This window comes from Lampetra fluviatilis, chromosome 21 (assembly GCF_964198595.1).
Source record: "Lampetra fluviatilis chromosome 21, kcLamFluv1.1, whole genome shotgun sequence".
In the NCBI taxonomy this organism is placed as follows: Eukaryota; Metazoa; Chordata; class Hyperoartia; order Petromyzontiformes; family Petromyzontidae; genus Lampetra; species Lampetra fluviatilis.
In genome coordinates, this window is record NC_136295.1 from 575,505 (window position 1) to 593,144 (window position 17,640).

The 17,640-nt window shown below is 49.3% G+C and overlaps 1 protein-coding gene across 3 annotated transcripts in view; it reads left to right on the forward strand.

Moving 5' to 3' along the window:
* The first annotated feature begins 10,216 nt into the window (after positions 1-10,216).
* LOC144938118 (uncharacterized) overlaps positions 10,217-17,640 on the forward strand; it is a 101,838-nt gene continuing 94,414 nt past the window's right edge. For all 3 annotated transcript variants that reach the window (XR_013637815.1, XM_078865820.1, XM_078865821.1), the window contains exon 1: positions 10,217-10,479. The gene's annotated coding sequence lies outside the window, so the exon portion shown is untranslated. The remainder of the gene's footprint in view (positions 10,480-17,640) is intronic.

Genomic DNA, 17,640 nt, shown 5'->3' on the forward strand with positions numbered 1-17,640 from the left:
CGGGTGCGACCGGTTTACGACTTGTGCATAGCGGCGAATGGGGGAAGTATGGGCATTGTGGGTCAGGTGGACGCCAGCATTGCGGTTGGGGGGGTTTCGGTTTCTGGGACGGTGTTGATCTCTAAGTCCCTCGCTGTGCCCTGCTTGTTGGGAACGGATTTCCTGGCGAATATGCCCATTCAGATTAGGGTGGATCAGAATTGTATCCAATTACCGGGGGGCCGCCAAATTGCCTTCTTGCCATCACCCTGGGGCCAGTCCGTTCCTGACCGCCAAGTGCAGGCGCTCTCCGACATATCGGTTGATGTTCCACCTGGGTTGCAAATGCTTATTCCGCTGCGTTATCGGAAACCGGTGCCGGGAATCGAGGGGGCGGAAGGTGTGCTGTTGTCGCCGTCCAATGCTATAGCGGGGGGTTTGACGCTGGTCAGGGCGCAGACGATTGTTCGGCCGGGTCAACCCCCGTTTTTACAAGTGTTGAATGGGACCGCGGATAGTGTTAGTGTGCCGGCCGGAACGGTTTTAGCTCATGCTACGACTGCTTTCACGGCCCATGGGATGGGGGCCCCCGGGGCCTCGTAGGGGGGTCTCGACCTCCACGGCACAGGACGATCGCTGGATTGCAGAATTGTGCCGGGAGAATGTGTCCTTAACTGGCGACCAATGGTTCGCGCTTCGTATGCTGTTGGGAAAGTATCCCGACGTTTTTAGTTCGGACGATTTCGATTTGGGACGCACTTCTCTGCTCTCCCACCATATTGATACGGGGGATGCCGCTCCGATTTGGATGAACCCGCATCGGTTGAGTCCGTCGGAGCGGGATCATATACGGGGCGCGGTGGAGGATATGCTGGCCGCCGACATTATTTCCCCGTCCAACAGTCCGTGGGGCGCGCCAGTGGTACTTGTGAAAAGAAAGGATGGGAAATTGCGGTTTTGTGTCGATTTTCAAAGGTTAAGTAAAGTGTCGGTTGCGGACGCGTACCCCCTGCCGCGTATGGATGACTCCCTCGATGCCTTGTCTGGGGCAAAAAAATTTTCTACTCTCGATCTTTCATCGGGATTTTGGCAACTTCCCCTGGACGAGTCCTCGAGGGAAAAGACGGCTTTCCGTACGCCGCAGGGCTTGTTTCAATTTAATTGTCTCCCCATGGGCTTGAACGCCGCCCCGGCGACGTTCCAGCGATTGATGGAACTTGTGTTGACCGGTCTGCAGTGGGACACGTGTCTGATATATTTGAACGATGTTATCATCTTCAGCCGCACGTTTGAGGAACATCTATGGAGATTGGACGCGGTGTTTGCGAGGATGCGCTCCGCTAAATTAAAGTTTAAGCCTAAAAAGTGTCACCTGTTGCAGCGATCCGTGCGCTATTTGGGCCACATAGTCAGCTCGGACGGGGTGGCCACTGACCCGGAGAAGACGGCGTGCGTCTGGAACTGGCCGACTCTGGTCTCGGTGGGGGACGTGCGTCGGTTCGTCGGGTTCGCTTCTTATTACCGCAGGTTCGTGCCTGACTTTGCCACGATCGTGAGGCCTTTACACCTCCTTACGGTGAAGGGCCGGAGGTTCAGTTGGGGACCGGCGGAGGAGGTGGCATTTCAGAGCCTACGCGATCGGTTGGCATCGGCACCGACGCTGGACTATCCGGATTTTACTCGGCCATTTATCCTGGATACCGACGCGAGTGACACGGGGATTGGGGCCGTCCTGTCCCAATCTAGGGACGGCGTCGAACGCGTAGTAGCTTATGGAAGCCGCGTGCTGTCTCCGGCGGAGACCCGCTACTGCGTTACTCGTCGGGAACTCTTGGCCATAGTACATTTTCTTCGCCAATACCGGCCGTATCTATACGGCGGTACGTTTATTGTGCGCACGGATCATGCTGCTCTGCAATATGCCCTGAGGGTTGATCAACCATCTGGCCAATTGCCACGATGGTTGGAAACCCTGCAGGAGTTTTCATTTGAAATTCAGTACCAGAAGGGATCGCATCACGCCAACGCGGACGCACTTTCTAGATTGCCGCAGGGGTCCCCGTGCGCTTCTACTTTGGGCACAAATAGGTGCACGCGAGTTCCGCTGCCACCTCGGACGGTTATGTCCGCTGTGGAGGTGCCTGAGGCTCCCACGTGTCCAGAGCCGGCTGATGGGGTTTTGAATTTGCCACGTTTGGTATGGGTTCGCGAACAATTGCTTGATGACTCGCTGGGGGCCTTGCGGGGTCGGGCTGCGAAGGTAAGGGGTGGCCCGCTGTCCGATGGGACGTCGGGAGCTGCTCTCCGGGATGGCTTGCTGATGTGGAGGGAAGGCTTGCACGATCGCTGGTGGCTTGTTGTGCCGGTGTCGCTGCGATATGAATTGATTCGGATTCTGCATTCCGAGAAGTTGTTACATCTCGGAGTGCAGAAAACCTTGTTGACGTTACAGCGGGATTATTTTTGGCACGGCATGACGACTGATGTCGTCGGGTACATTCGGGCGTGCGCCTTTAAGATCAGCACACTAAATCAAAACACAGATCATACTTTGCATACTTTGCAGTGATCATCCGGAGCGAAACATTGTATTTTAGGCCACTAAATTGCAGTGGCAGCTAGGGGTGTACAACTCCTCTAGAGCAGTTTTGAGTGAAGATCTCATAGGTAGTGATTCAAGTTGCAGTTTATTGGCAATAGCATTCCAGACCCTGGGGGCATCAATAGCAAAGGCCCTTCCTCCAGTATTTGTACGGCAATAGGGAATGTGAAGCTGGTAAATGAGCGAAGACCTTAGGTCAAATTTGTTCTTTGAAACAGAGAGGAGATCCAGCAGGTAATCTTCGGATTTTTTTTGTAAGTACATCATGAATAAATAAGATCTGATGCACAAGCCGTCGAACATTGAGAGATGTTAAGTTTGACCCAATGTAGAGATCACAGTGGTGAGTCCTATATGGGCAGTTCAATGCAAATCTTAAGGCAGAGTGATACATTAAGTCAAGCTTCTTCAGTACAGTCCTTGGGGCAGAATTATACACGATGTCACGAGCCCGTTGTTATTCAAGAGGGGACTATGCTAACGCATGCATCGGCGGCGCAGAACTTAGATGTGGAGGTGTGCTTGGCAGTGAGCGAGGGAGATGTGCTGCCGCAGTGTGACGAGGAACCGGGCTGGTTACGGGATTTGTACGAGCGAAATGATTATTTGACACCCGAGCAGCGATTGCGTCTCCGTAAGCTGCTTTTGGAATTTAAGGACGTCTTTAGCTCGGGGAAATATGATGTTGGTCGTACGTCCTTGTTGCGGCATCACATTGATACTAGAGATGCACCTCCGATTCACTTAAATTCCCATTGTATAAGTCCGCTGGAGAAGGATTGTATTCGGAAAACGGTAGACGATATGTTGGAACAGGATATTGCCTCTCCTTCTTCCAGCCTGTGGGGGGCTCCCATCGTACTGGTTAAGAAACGTGATGGGTCCCTGCGATTTTGCGTCGATTATCGCAAGCTCAATAAGATTTCGGTAGCAGATGCGTACCCGCTTCCACGCATTGATGACTCATTGGACGCCCTGTCCGGCGTGAAATTTTTCTCGACCCTCGACCTCTTGTCGGGCTTTTGGCAATTGCCCCTAGACGAAGAATCTAAGCCGAAAACGGCCTTCCGAACACCGCAGCGATTGTTCCATTTCAACGTGTTTCCAATGGGGCTACACTATGCGCTGGCCACCTTCCAACGACTAATGGAACTCGTATTGTCTGTATTGCAGTGGGAGTCGTGTTTGATATACCTTGACGACGTCATTTTGTTCAGTAAAAATTTTGGAGGGCATTTGCAGCGGTTGCGTGCTGTGTTTGGCCGGGTGCGGGATGCCAATTTGAAATTTAAGCCCCAAAAGTGCCACTTGTTGAGGACGTCTGTCAAATATTTGGGTCATGTTGTCAGCGCGGCGGGAGTCGCCACTGACCCGGACAAAACGAGCTGTGTACGCACGTGGCCAGTGCCGAAAACGGTGTCAGAGGTGCGTAGCTTCGTGGGATTTGTGTCGTACTACCGCTGATTTGTCAAAGATTTTGCCACGATTGCGAGGCCGCTGCATACACTGACCGCCAAGGGTAAAAAGTTCCTCTGGGGTAACAAGGAACAGCGTTCAATTGAGATGTTTCGGGACGCTTTAGCAGACACGCCGCCGCTCGGATATCCGGATTTTACCGAGATGTTTATCCTCGACACAGACGCCAGTGATACTGGCATAGGCGCCGCCTTGTCACAGAAAATTGACGGGGTTGAAAGGGTTGTTGCGTATGGTAGCCGCGTGCTGTCCCCGGCAGAGCAAAAATATTGTGTAACGTGCAGGGAGTTGTTGGCAATTGTACACTTCGTGCAGCTGTACCGGCCGTATTTGTATGGCAGGGATTTTTTGGTCCGCACTGACCACGCGGCGCTGCAATACTCCTTGCGGATTGACCAGCCCTCGGGTCAGATGGCCCGTTGGCTCGAGGTCCTGCAGAGATACTCGTTTACGGTCCAACACAGAAAGGGGACGCGTCATGTCAACGCCGACGCTTTATCACGATTGCCTCAGCCGTCAGGCTCGTGCAGATGTACTGAGGGTTCGCTGCGCTGCGGTCCGCCGTTGCAGGGCATTCCGGCCATGGCCGCTGCAGCCGATTCTGTCCCAGCTGGTGGGGTCCCCGCCGAGGAATCCGGCTTACTGGGGTTGTCGCTGGCTTGTTGGACGCGCCTACAGGTGAACGATTCTTAATTGACCAGAATGAGGCTTCGGGCCTCCCGCTCTAAAGGGTCGGAGGATCGCCGCTTCCTTCGGCTCATCAACGCTCTCCTCATGTGGTGGGACGTCGTATTGCAAAAATTTTGTATTGTGGTTCCGTTATGCTTGAGGAGCAAACTCATTCGTGATATGTACGAGAAGCTGATGCATTTTGGGGAGAAGAAGACTGCGCTGACCTTGTGTAATGATTTTTACTGGCCGGGTATGCAAAACGATGTTCACCTGTTCGTTAAGGCCTGTCACGAGTGCACGCAGCGAAAGGTGCCGGCGCAACCATATCGAGTGCCGTTGCAATCGATACGGGTCTCACGCGTAAACAAAATTGTCGCCCTGGATATATTGGGCTCATTCCCCGTCACCCCGTGGGGTCACAAATATTTTCTGGTGGGTGTCGAGTACCTCACTTGGTGGCCCATGGCATGGCCATTGGTAGACCAATCGGCAGGGTCGATCGCCAAGGCCTTCCTGCAGGGTTACGTTCTCGATAAAGGCGCCCCAGAACACTTGCTCACCGATCAGGGCAAAACATTTTCCTCCCGCCTACTGAAATAAGTGTGTGACTCACTGGGTACGAAAAAAATTCGGACGTCCCCATACCACCCGCAAACCGACGAGCGCCTGCATAGGACGCTGACGTCTATGTTGTGCCAGCAGGTTAATTCAGCACAAACTGATTGGGACCTGTACGTTCCGGCGACCCTGGCCGCTTACAGGTTGGCCCCACACGCCTCGACGGGGTATTCGCCATTCTACTTAATGTATGGTCGGGAACCGGAGGCCCCAGCCCTGGTCAGGTTGGGCGTCCAAGCGAAGGGGAGGTCATCGGCAGTGCCTGCCCCCATGTAGGTGGCATTGGACCGTCTGAAGGAGGCTAGAGAGGCCTCACTGGGTAACACAGAGCAGAGGCAGGTTGCCAATGAATGCCTGCACGGTACTCAGCCTCCGCGGGAGCCATGGCAAGTGGGGGATAGGGCTTGGTTGCACTGCCCTATTGTGCTGGTGGGCACGTCCACAAAATTCCATCGACCCTGGCAGGGTCCCGTTGAAATTGTGGAGACTCGTCGGGACCAGAATGTACGAATTCGATGCGGCCGGCGGTTATGGCATGTTCACCCGTCGCGTCTTAAGAAATTTGTGTGATGCGTCATCTCCCATCCCGGAACGGACTGTATTAGATGTGTCCGATGAACCTGTGGTGCGGCGGCATGGGAACGCACCTCAGCAGTCTACCCTCGTGTGTCTGCAGGACCGTCGCTATTGACTCGGGAGAGGCTTTCTGGCAGGCTCTCTGGCCATGTGCCGGCTGGCCGGCCGCAACCTCGTGAGCCGCCCTGGGATGCAAGGGAGCGGAATGCGGTCGCGCCAGCGGATGATCGCTATTACGAGGGCTGGCATGCATCGAGGGCAAAACGCTGCCCCGTGCCAATGAGGGGGTGCTTCCTACCCTTGTCCCCTGTCCACCCAGGCCGGGGTGATGGACTGGCAGCGGGAACCCGCTCTCAAGGAAGGACTTTTCGTTAAATTCCGTTGCGCCGTGGTTGCAACGTTGTTGGGGGGGGGATCTTTTAATTGTATGTGGGGTTTTGTCGTGTGCTTGCCGCGTGATACTTTGGTTGTGCTTAGCCGGCTAATTCTTTATCATGGGGGGGGGGGGAGGTAATGTAGTGGTTTAACACGCGCCAAAGGGGGAAATTGCACATACGTGCGTGTGGAGTACAGTGAGGGCATATCGGGACATGCTGCTGTTACCAGGGGCCAACGGGTGAGTCGGAGACGGCCCGTTGGGCAATTAGGGATGCAGGGCTGTGATTGGCTAGTTGTTGTAGTTGGGTGTGAAGTGGCGCCTCCAAGTCTGGAAATGAAGACGGATGGCAGCGGGGGCTGGGGGCGAGGGGCGTCGGGGGAGAAGCCAACTAATTAATTGGGAATTAATAGGGGCGGGGATAAATACAGGGGAGTTTTGGAGTTGAGGGGAGTTGGAGTGGAGTCGTGCCTGGGAGTGGATACAAACGGTCAGAGCTGAAGACAAGGAGTAAAATAAGAAGTATAGAGTAGCAGTAGAGTAAAGGAAGAAGCATAGAGTAGCAGTGGAGTAAAGGAAGAAGTATAGTGTAGCGGCTAGAGTGAGACGGAGAAGCCGCGAGAGAGCGGCTGGAGTGAGACGGAGAAGCCGCGAGAGAGTGGCTGGAGTGAGACGGAGAGCTCACGAGAGAGCAGCTGGACTGTGTCGGAGGAGCGGAGAGGAGAGTCGGGAGAGACGGCAGAGAGGAGCGAGCGAGGCCGGTGGAGCGCGGCGAGCGAGCAGAGAACACGCCGGAGAATGATGCTGAGATGTGCTGCGTTCGTAGAAATAAAGTGACGACAGAAAAGCAAGAAGTTGTCTGCGTAAAGTACAGCACTACATAGGTATAAATTATGTTCAAGTTAAGAAAATGTAATTTGTTCGTGAACAAAAATAAAATTTGTAGTAAAGAATTGACAGATCGATGCGCATGCTCAGTGATAACTTTCCTGCTCCCGCTCAGAAGATTCCACCCACTAAGTGGATAGCAGAGCCACGCCAATCAAAACATAACTTCACCCACTGTTGTAAAGGAATGCAACTACAGTACTGTAGCGGCGATCGCGTGGATTTGGGATTAACCGGAGTACATATTGGGTTGGTTTAAGCACGTGACTTGTAATAAACATTTCCAAAACTAACAATGTATAACTGTCTTTAGATTATGAATTTGGGCTTTAGGCAAAATCCATGAGTTATTAATTTATGTCAAAATCTTAGGTTCACAGTTAATCCGCAAATGGGATCAACCGCAACGCAGATCATCAAGAGTTTACCGTATATATAGTTACTCGTGTAATTGGCCATCATATGATGGGTTCATAAAACTTACATTTAATGAAAAAGACAACTTTTTAGATTTATTAAATGTATTGAATAAAAAAGTGGCTCTATATATGTCATATTTGGTGTAAATTGATGATCATCTCCCAAAAGTTGAGATAAATTTTGTTGATTCAGCACTTTGATGCTTGTTGGATTTTTGCATCTTGACAAAGCAACATGACGTTAACTGGGAAAAAAACAAGTTTATTGAGATGAAGTACAACATACTCAAAAGGTTGCCCTTGTGATCTATTGACCGTGATAGCAAATACAGGAATGATTGGAAACTGTCTTCACTTCAAAATAACTGATAAATTCACATCAGACGGTGCCAGATCAATTCTGAGAATAAAGACAATATCTCCACGATTGGATTCTGAAATGATTTCAGCCACAACAAAATTACAGTGCATTTCACAAATCAGCATTACAATGGTTCCTTATTTCAAAACCAATATAAGAGGTGGCATTCCAGATTGTGTTAGTGTGTGCATAAATTCTACTGGATAATAATTTGTGACGTCACTCGGATCCACATAACCTACCCAGCGTTACACATAGTGTACAGTGTCAGGCGTTAGGCAGAGATCACCAAAACTATATTTACGGGTTAAGACATCCGTAGCTATTTCAGTAGAAGTGAATCTTGAGAAAGGAGGGGGGCCCACACAGTGCCGGATTATCCTAGTAGCGAAAGTAGCATATGCTACGGTCCCTGCACTTTCAAGGGTCCCGCGCTAAATGCTTTCAAGCTATCAATTCCGGTTCAGTGATTCTGCACTTGCTCTATTACTATAGTACTATACTGCCTTCAACTTTATGAACGACTGGGTGTTTAAGGTTAGCAATCTGTCGTATTATCTGGCTGTATAGCAACTGAAAAAATACAATTACTTTACTATGCAGGTTAAAAATTTGTGTTTTATTATTTGTGTTTGTTAGGGCCCCTTCATAAAGTATGCTACAGGCACCGCACTAGCTTAATCCGGCACTGGGCCCACGGTCGTATTTTGCATACCTCCCCTGTTGAAATAGGTGACTGCGCCCATGCTGCCCCTGTCTCTGCCCACGTACACTGCCCTAGTGCCTCCTTTCTTTGTCTCCATCCCCGAAGGCCCCTTCCAGTTTTGTGCTTTCTCTCTCTGCAATTGCTATCCTGTGACGGGATTATTATTTAATGCGGTCATGCTCTAACGGTGTTAACTTTACAATGTCCCGGGTTGACATTTTCCTCCCTTGGCCCCAACTCTGACCCTGAACTCTCCCCTCTTCTCCATCACCTGCTGCTGTCACTTCCCGTGCAATGTTTTGGGTAATTTGTTCATCTTTCCTGTACTTTTCACAACATCTGTGAAAAAAACCTTCATAGCTCATTGGATTCCTGCAGTCTAAACATATTCTAATTATGTTCTGTGGTAAGAAGACCTTCATAGCTCATCGGGTTCCTCCAGTATAAATATTTGAATAATGTTGCGCACCTTTGTGGCTTTGTTTTTAGCCTGCATTGGCCAGGTTTTCTCGTAATTTCGATTTGAACGAGTGAGCGACGTGGTTCAAATTTCACAATGTTTGTTCCATTTAGAGTCACGTGCCGGGTGGGTTTTACGCGTTATAAATATCTCCGTTAAATTGAGCAGCAGCGGGCCCATCAAACGACCTCTCTGCTCTAGTTCAGGTTTGGGTGGCAGCAGGGGAGGGTCCTTGACTCGATATCGCTGCGTGATCCCTAATTCGCAGGTAACTTCACGGCTTTGGGATATTCGGCCAATATCAGTTGCACACAGAAAAGGCGCCCGAGTCGAGAATCGAACCCGGGAAGTGTCACTGTCAGGCGTGTCACCACTGTGCTGCCTCTGAACAAAATATGCAAGCGGCTAATCCGCCAGCGCTCATTCACACAGACCCATATTCACCATCATCAGCCACACGGCCTTCTATTAGGGCATTGGTTCTTAACATTTACTGCAGCCTTGCACCCCTTTGGTTATCAAGCGTAAAATATGTTAATTAATACATAGCTTTGATGAAACAAAGCACAGTAGTCGTACTTACTTTCCCGTGCTTTCATTTGTGTTTGATGAATTATATTCTAATAAAAAAAATCTGCCCATGTCTCGTACCCCCAGAAAGGGCATCTTGCACCCCCAGGGGGTGCGAGCACCCCAGGTTAAGAAGCAGAGCCATTGTGAGTGAGGATGTTGCTATCTGATCATCAGCACGGCCACTTGGCTCAGGCGAGCCGGCGGTGACTCATCAGCAGCAGCGCCGGGCTCAAGGCGGCCGAGCCTGAGCGGGCGGACACGTGGCGACGTCATCCCCCTCTAGCCCCCACCTCGCACGTCCATCCGCCCCCCCCCCCAGCAATCTCCTCCATCCGCTGTGCGCCCCCCGCGAGCCTCCTCCCTCCCCCGTTCTGTCCCCCCCCACCTCTCCTCTCAGCCGCCACCCAATCCAGAGCCCCTCTCCTCCTGCTCCCTCCCTCCGCCCCTACCGCCCCCCATCCTCGACTCCTCTGCCGCCACCATCATCCCACCACTCACCCCCTCCACCCTCAGCACAGCCACACCCTCCCACCCTCCTCCGCCCCGCCGCGAGCTCTGCGGCTTTCGTTGGATGCGCGGCGTCTCCCCGCTCCTCCTCGTCCCCCTCCGCCCCGCGTCTCACTCCTCGCCTCGCCGGAGGAGCTCGTTGTGGTTGCGGCCCTGGATGAGCGTCTCCCGTCTCCTCCTCGTCGTCTGCTGCCCGACGCTTCCCACTCGCCATCTCTCCTCCTCGTCCACGGCCGCAGGACGAGGTGGTTGTGGTCGCGGTCTGGGTGAGTGTTTCCTTCCTCGCGAGATGCCGAGCGCGTCCCCTCGCCGCGGAGCTGGGGGGGTCGGGACCCCACCCCGAGCCGCGGACACGGAACGGGGACGAGGCGGGGGACAAGAGGGTGGCCCGGAGCTGGGCCCCGAGGTGGTGAGCGAGGCCCCGGGGTGGTGAGCGAGCGAGGAGGGATTTGTCAGTCCGTGTGCCCACTGTCTGTCTGTGTGTGTCTCCGTGTCCCCAGCGCGTGCTGGTGGTGGCACAGCTGTTGTGTAGTATGATGATGCTGCTGCCTACGCCCAGAATCGTAAAGCAGTGAAGATGGTTGATGATTCATCGCTCACCGATTCACAATAGTCACTCGCTCACAGGTCGTCAATCAGTCGCCTCCTTATTGCTCTTCTCTCGCAACGACCATGGTTACTTTTGCCGTGAACATCACTCGTTGATTCCTCCACCAATGTTGAGGACTCGGTCTCCCATTCTAACTGTTTCGTCTCGTCCGTACTGTTCAGCCACCACCACTGCAGATCACAAAAAACTCACTCGCCCATCCATCCATTCAATCACCCGCTCATCACACTGCAGGTCACAACACAAATCTTTCTGCTTCATCCCTCGCACTCCTGCACTTGGGAATTCCCTCCCATCGTATATTTTCCCAAACTAATAACCTTGCTCGATTCAATCAACGTATCAACTCTTATCTACGTTGATGACCGCTTGCTTGGACTGGCTGTGTGTGCGTGCACCGTAGAGGATAATGTTGGTGCAGTGGTTTGTGCAATTCTCCAGTTTCCCCCGGCCACAGCGAACATCAGTGATGAATATACGAACTAGTTATTTGAGTACCTGGTGCCGTGTGTAAATATCGTGTGCCGTATGGACCCTTCATAGATTGTCGCTGACAGCAGTTGCCCCAATCGCTTGTGTAGACTACGTGGGGGATCTTTGCCTTCATTTTGTACCGTGTACTTGGTCCAGTTTGGTCCGTGTATCCACATTGGTCGGTTGTAATGTTTCCTTATTTACGGCTGGGTCAGACTGATGACAGACATACGTGCTTGCTTATGCACACTATATGTGTGTGTGCCACCCTTGATGTTAGCTTTTCCAGCGAGTTGGTAACGTTGGCTGACTTGACATTGTAGAATGGACTCTGAACCTTGTAGCCTTCATCTGTCGTAAATGCATGGCAGTGCACTGCTTAAACCTGACTAGAACAGCGAGTAGTATAACTACTGACGCACTAAACGTGGCTGTGAACATTTGAGAAGGAAAGACATATCGGACATTTACCATCTTCAGCATTTTATGCAGTTTTGGGTGACCGAATGGTAGAGTGGTGATGATACTTCGTGGCTTACAGCAAGAAGGCGCTGGATTTGATTACGAACTCGAACGCATTTTTGCGTGGCGTTTGTATGTTCTCTCCCTGTTGTTGTGCATGGGTTTCCTCCGGCTTCTCCAGTTCCCTCTCTTAGCTAAAAACATGCAGTGTCACGAGTGTTGAACCAAACATCCAAATGCTGAACATGTATCTGCAAATTACTCGATTGGGATAATACGTCGCACCCCCCCCCGGCAGGGCATTCCTGGTTTAACAAGCGGCATTATATTATTAATCAAATGTAATTTTCGGTAAATACTTAGATTATTTTTTTGCAGCATGCCGGACATCCCTTGTAACAGGAAGGGACCCTGCCCCCAATTACTGTAGTCAGCCTCTCAGAGGTTTCACCACCATGTGCGTGAATCGGCCCATTCATTCACACAGTGGTGTGAATAGTAATACCACGCGATATGTTAATTACCTCCCCTGGTATAGAGGAGGTAGTGGGTTCAATCCCAACCCTGACTCCTGAGTTTGCATGGCTCTCCTGTGTGGTCGTGTGCGTTTAGAGTATGTGGCTGCTTTAAATTTCCACGATGATAAGCTACTTCGTTGAGCTGTCATTTGTGACCAGGTCGCTTCTGAAAACGAGCTAAATAGCTCAGTGGGCCTTACCTGGTAAAATAATTAAGTGTTTAGTTTAGTTGAATCAAGATGTATGCAACGTTAGGTGCCTGTGCATTATTGCTGCACTATACTACCATGCCCACCATGGGGAAACAATGACAGGATGCTTGGATTATACCTCAAGGATGACAATGACGTTTCACTGATTATAAGCATGGGGACAAAAACACGTTTTAATTTCTGACTGAATGTTCTAGGGTTGGGAGGCACACACACCACTGTAAACACAGCAGTTTGTGTGTACCTAGGATAGCTATTGAAATCAGTCGCTAAAATGAAAAGTACCTGAAATGTGCCTGTGGAATAAATTGTAAATGTGTTTGCGTACGAGGTGCTCTGACATACGGAAGTAAAAAGGTCATTTATAAAGATGTTAGAACGGCAACTGAAGTGGGCAAAGAAGCAGGTAGAGATGCATAATAAGGTTTTTTTCGGTTAGATTGTGGAAATATAAATGTGTTGTTAGCCTGCCACCACAGCCAATTCGTAAGGTTTCTCACGTAAACAAAACGTGCCAATTAGTTACTAGTTCAGTACACCAATGTGTTAGAGAGTATATCCACAATTTTCAATTTGAGTACGGCATTTATAATATTGGTCGTGAAAGCCTACGTGTCAATAAACTGAGGTAGAGATACATGCCGAGATAAAAATTTGAGAGACAAAGTGGAAAGCGTGGATTGGAGAACACCCAAAGGTTAATGACATCGGTGAATTAGTGAAGTAATGTAAGTGGGCTTGGGCAGAAAACGCCACAGCTTGAACGGATGATGGCCTAAATTTGATAATGAAAGTAACCTTTACAGTACCAATGTGCCTCATGAAGACGGTTGTTAACATGGGCTACTTGATTGCCATTGCCTCTGCGGATACACTTAACTGTAATACGTAGTATTTGGGCTGCTACAGGAACTGTTTCTAAAATTAGTGTTCATTGCATTCAGGTTATTTGAATGGTGGTGTCGTTTGTTTTGCTATGGAGACAGATGGTACAGTACTTTACAATCAAACTGGGAACACTTGTGTTGCCAGGTGCTTGTGGCAGTCTGTAATCCAGCATTGTATAAGGCAGCGAGGGTTGGTGGATCGCACAAATGTTGTGAACTCCCTTCCCGTGAGCGTACCATGGCTTGCCCGGAGGTGGCACAGCAACTGTGGACTAATCTCTTATCTGGCTCCATCTGTATGGGACATCACACGTGTGCTGTTCTCTGGCTGCTCCGGTTTCCTCCCACACGGATGAACACTCATCATTCATAGAATGAAAACATATTCATTTTATGCGCACCGCTGTGTGTCGCGGGATTGTGCGGCGGTGTGCGATGCAGTCTGCATGAATGACGCTGCTATGTAAAACACTTATTATTATTGTTTCTACTCTTCGCATTATAGTATGAAATATCGAAACTGGGATTTGGTCCAGCTGCTCCTAAACCCTGTACAGTTATGCTCCACGTTAGTGATCTGCCTTAGCGATATGCGTTCGTGATTGGTGTTCTGTGGCGAGATGTTATCTTCCTCGCCTGGTATGTAGGAGTTTGCGGGTTCGATCCCGACCCTGCTGACTATACATTTGGAGTCTGCATGTTTCTCTCCCCATGGTCGCATGGATTTTTCTCTGGGTGCTTTGGTTGTTCCCTGCACGTTTTAGAAATGTGCGTTTTCAGTATTTGGCTGTTTTAAATTTCCATACTGAGAAGCTGTTTTGTTGAGCTATGATTTGTGGCCAGGTCGCCTCTGAAAAAGAGCTACATAGATAGCTCAGTAAGCATTACCTGGTAAAAGAAAAAGTTTAGTTTTAGTATAATGATCCGCGTTCGTGATGTGGATACTACCTGGGATGAAGAGGGGGGTGGAGAAAGTGCATCGTGATGTGTTTGTAGGCAGCTAAGACATTCATGGGAGGGTAAATTATGCATTTTTACTGGTCAAAGTTGTTATTATCATGGAGAGTTTTACAGGTTATTTCCTGAAATACAGGATTGTGAACTTGGCTACTGTGCAGTAGATCTGAGATGGGGTAAATTGGGGTAGTAAGTTCACGATGTGACGTGACGCCAAGGAGGCGGATTTCTGCAGAGACTGAATCAAGGAGTCTGCATGTCTCCCCCACCCGTGGTCACGTGGATTTTTTTCCACCAGGCCCTCTGGTTTTTCCCTCCACATTTAGAAACATGCATTAAGATTATTTGAATTATTTTGCAGTGATACGTTTACACGTGATAAGCCACTTTTTTGAGCCATAATTTGTGGTCAAGTTGCTTCTGAAAAATAAGTTAAAACCTCAGTGGGCTTTGCCTGGTAAGATGAGGATGGTTTAGTTTCATTGGTATGTTTGTAGGCGATTTGTTTGCCTTTGTTGTACTTTGCACTCCTATCATCTTTTTTATTGCTTGTTGGAACGTTCTTACCCGCCCCTACAGGACATCCGTGAAAAAGTGCTTCATAGCTCATTGGATTCCTCCAGTATAAAAAAATATTCTGAAGGATGAACCAGCAAAATTCCAGTACTGGAGGGTGGTGTGTGGTTTTATTCGCATCTAAATATAACTGTCTTGTTATAGTCCACATTTCATTAATTTAAAACTGATGCAGTCAGCTGCCCTGAAATTGCATGTATGAACTAACAATGCACATGAGAAAAGGGACTGGGCAAGGAGATGCTCCCTCATGAGGCTTCTCTCATCAACATTAGAAGACATTTGCATTTCATTGAATTCGAAAAAGGCAAAAACACAATTAGAGAAAACGTGAACCCTGTTAGATTCGCTGTGACGACCATCATTATGGCAGCCAATGCAAATGAGCAGAAGGAAATAACTGAAGAACTTAAACACAGAGGGCTACAGAGTGGGGCTACAGATGCACACGGTGAAGGCAAAACAAAAGTGCAGCTCACGAAATGAAAGAAAATAATGGTTGTACTCTTTGGTTCTTTTGGTAAAGTCACGTAGAAAGAAAATAAATTAAATAATATAATACGACGTTTCTATTGCAACACAAGCAATCGTCATCAGGTAGAAAAGAAACCTAGTGAACTTAGAAATACAATGCAATCCTACACAGAGAGTCCGCTAACACAACAGTCAGCACCTTACCTGGTGGTTACGTTCTTCCAAAGATTGCTACATTTGAGAGACAGACACGGGGACACACAGACAGACACACAAGCAGAGAGAGACAACACAGAGACACAGAGAGAGAGACAACATAGACACACAGAGCCAACGCCTCGGTGCCGAGGCCTTAAATAGAGGGGGGGGGGCAGAGAGAGAGGTGGGTCTGCTGGAGCAGAGAAATTAGCATGTCGATGAAAGACCTGTGTGGAAATCCACCTCGCGGCGGCCGGGGGAGAGAAATACCCAGCAAGCCTGGTAAACTGATAGGTCCACACCACTCTGGATGAAGAGGGGCGTGGAGAAAGTGCATCGTGATGTGTTTGTAGGTAGCTAAGACATTCATGGGAGGGTTGGTCCACTCTGGTGTGGACCAATCAGTTTCAAAGACAATGCATATACTATCAGAGTAAGTTTTTTGTTTGCATTCTGACCACAAGTATATGTGGTTAATGCAGACATGATTCCTTGTAAAAGGTTTCTGTTTGGTGTTTTAACATCTTAACACCTGTTTTGTTGCCAGAAAAAAGGGGAAAACCTATTTTCATATTTTGGTACCGGCAAAGGAGGTCCCATAATGTAGGCTGATATAAGAGGCTAACAAAAAGGCAGGGCTCCAAAGTGAGGCACTCTCCTGAGAGGATGACCACCACGGAGAAGAAGCGATGACATCATCTCATCAGGGACATCATGGATTTTGGTATTGCAAAGCCGTGAAGGATGACTGTGACATGGGGTGCCATCATCCAGCAGTGGACTGTTCTCTAGTCTTGCGAATATGCCTTTTCAGGAGCTAAATGCGAATGTCGAGGTCTGCTGGCCATGATAGGTCTTCAGGAGAGAGTTTTAGGTTTTCTATTCCACCTTTGTTGAGGGAGCCCAGACTACAGGATTCACTTTATGGTCCTTAGTTTGGGCTGCGTGGCCACAATCGCACGACTGTGGCTTGTCTTTGATTTTTTTCATCCCCAAAGGAGGTGTGCACAGCTGCCTGTTGATGTTCTGATGCGGTTGATGGTAACACCCACATCTTAGAGACATGTCAAGGCCAAGCGTAACAGTGTACTGTTCATGGCTGTTGATGATGGCTATGATGAAATGTCACTGCATCGCGAGTTCCTGTAAAAAAACATAGCTGGGCATGTGCTTCACGAGGTCTCGAGAAGGGGGAAGGATATGAAGTAAAGTCTGTTCTCCTATAACGTCGCATGTTTTCATAATGCAAATTGGATACAACATGTTGAATGTATGAGGGAACACATTTTTTACAACACTGATGTGAATTGGATCTAACACGATTGAGCGAACAGAACTACATTGCGCGAGTAGGAATAAGCGGTCGTACGGCTGCCTCGGTGTAGCATCACACAAGGCATTGGGATGCTGCTGGATGCTTCTAAATGCTACTCATGCACCTCAGTCTTTGTTCAGCCTGCGTACGAATCTCACGTTATCGCGGAGTGTGCTGTACCCTATATTATATACAGGGTGTTTAAAAAAGATGGACCCGATTTGAAATCGCTATATCTCTCCAACCACGAACTGCCCATGAATGAAACGCTTACCACTTGAAAGGGCGGGGCATAGTTTCAAATGATTACCGCTAGATGCATCTCCCAGCGCACAAACAGCCCCTAGCCTCAGTCATTCGCAAGACACACTTCCTCAACGTTGAATAGGTCGCACAAGATCCCAAGACTTGGCGCTACACTTTTGGCCCCCAAGATCCCCAGACATCATACCCTGCGACTTTTTCTTGTGGGGATACATCAAAGACCGTGTTTTTGTGCCACCATTAGCGACTAATCTGGATGACCTCAAAAACAGAATCACGGCAGCGGTGAGTTCAGTGGAAGAAGACACTTTGAGAGACGTTTGGGACTAATTCAACTATCGTCTCGATGTTGTCCGTACAGCAGGTGGAGGGCACATAGAGCATTTATAAAATGGTTAGTAAAACTTGATAACTCATTCAACCGTTTGTCACTTCTCTGTAATTGTAACATTTTGCCATCGTGAAATATACTGCTTTGAA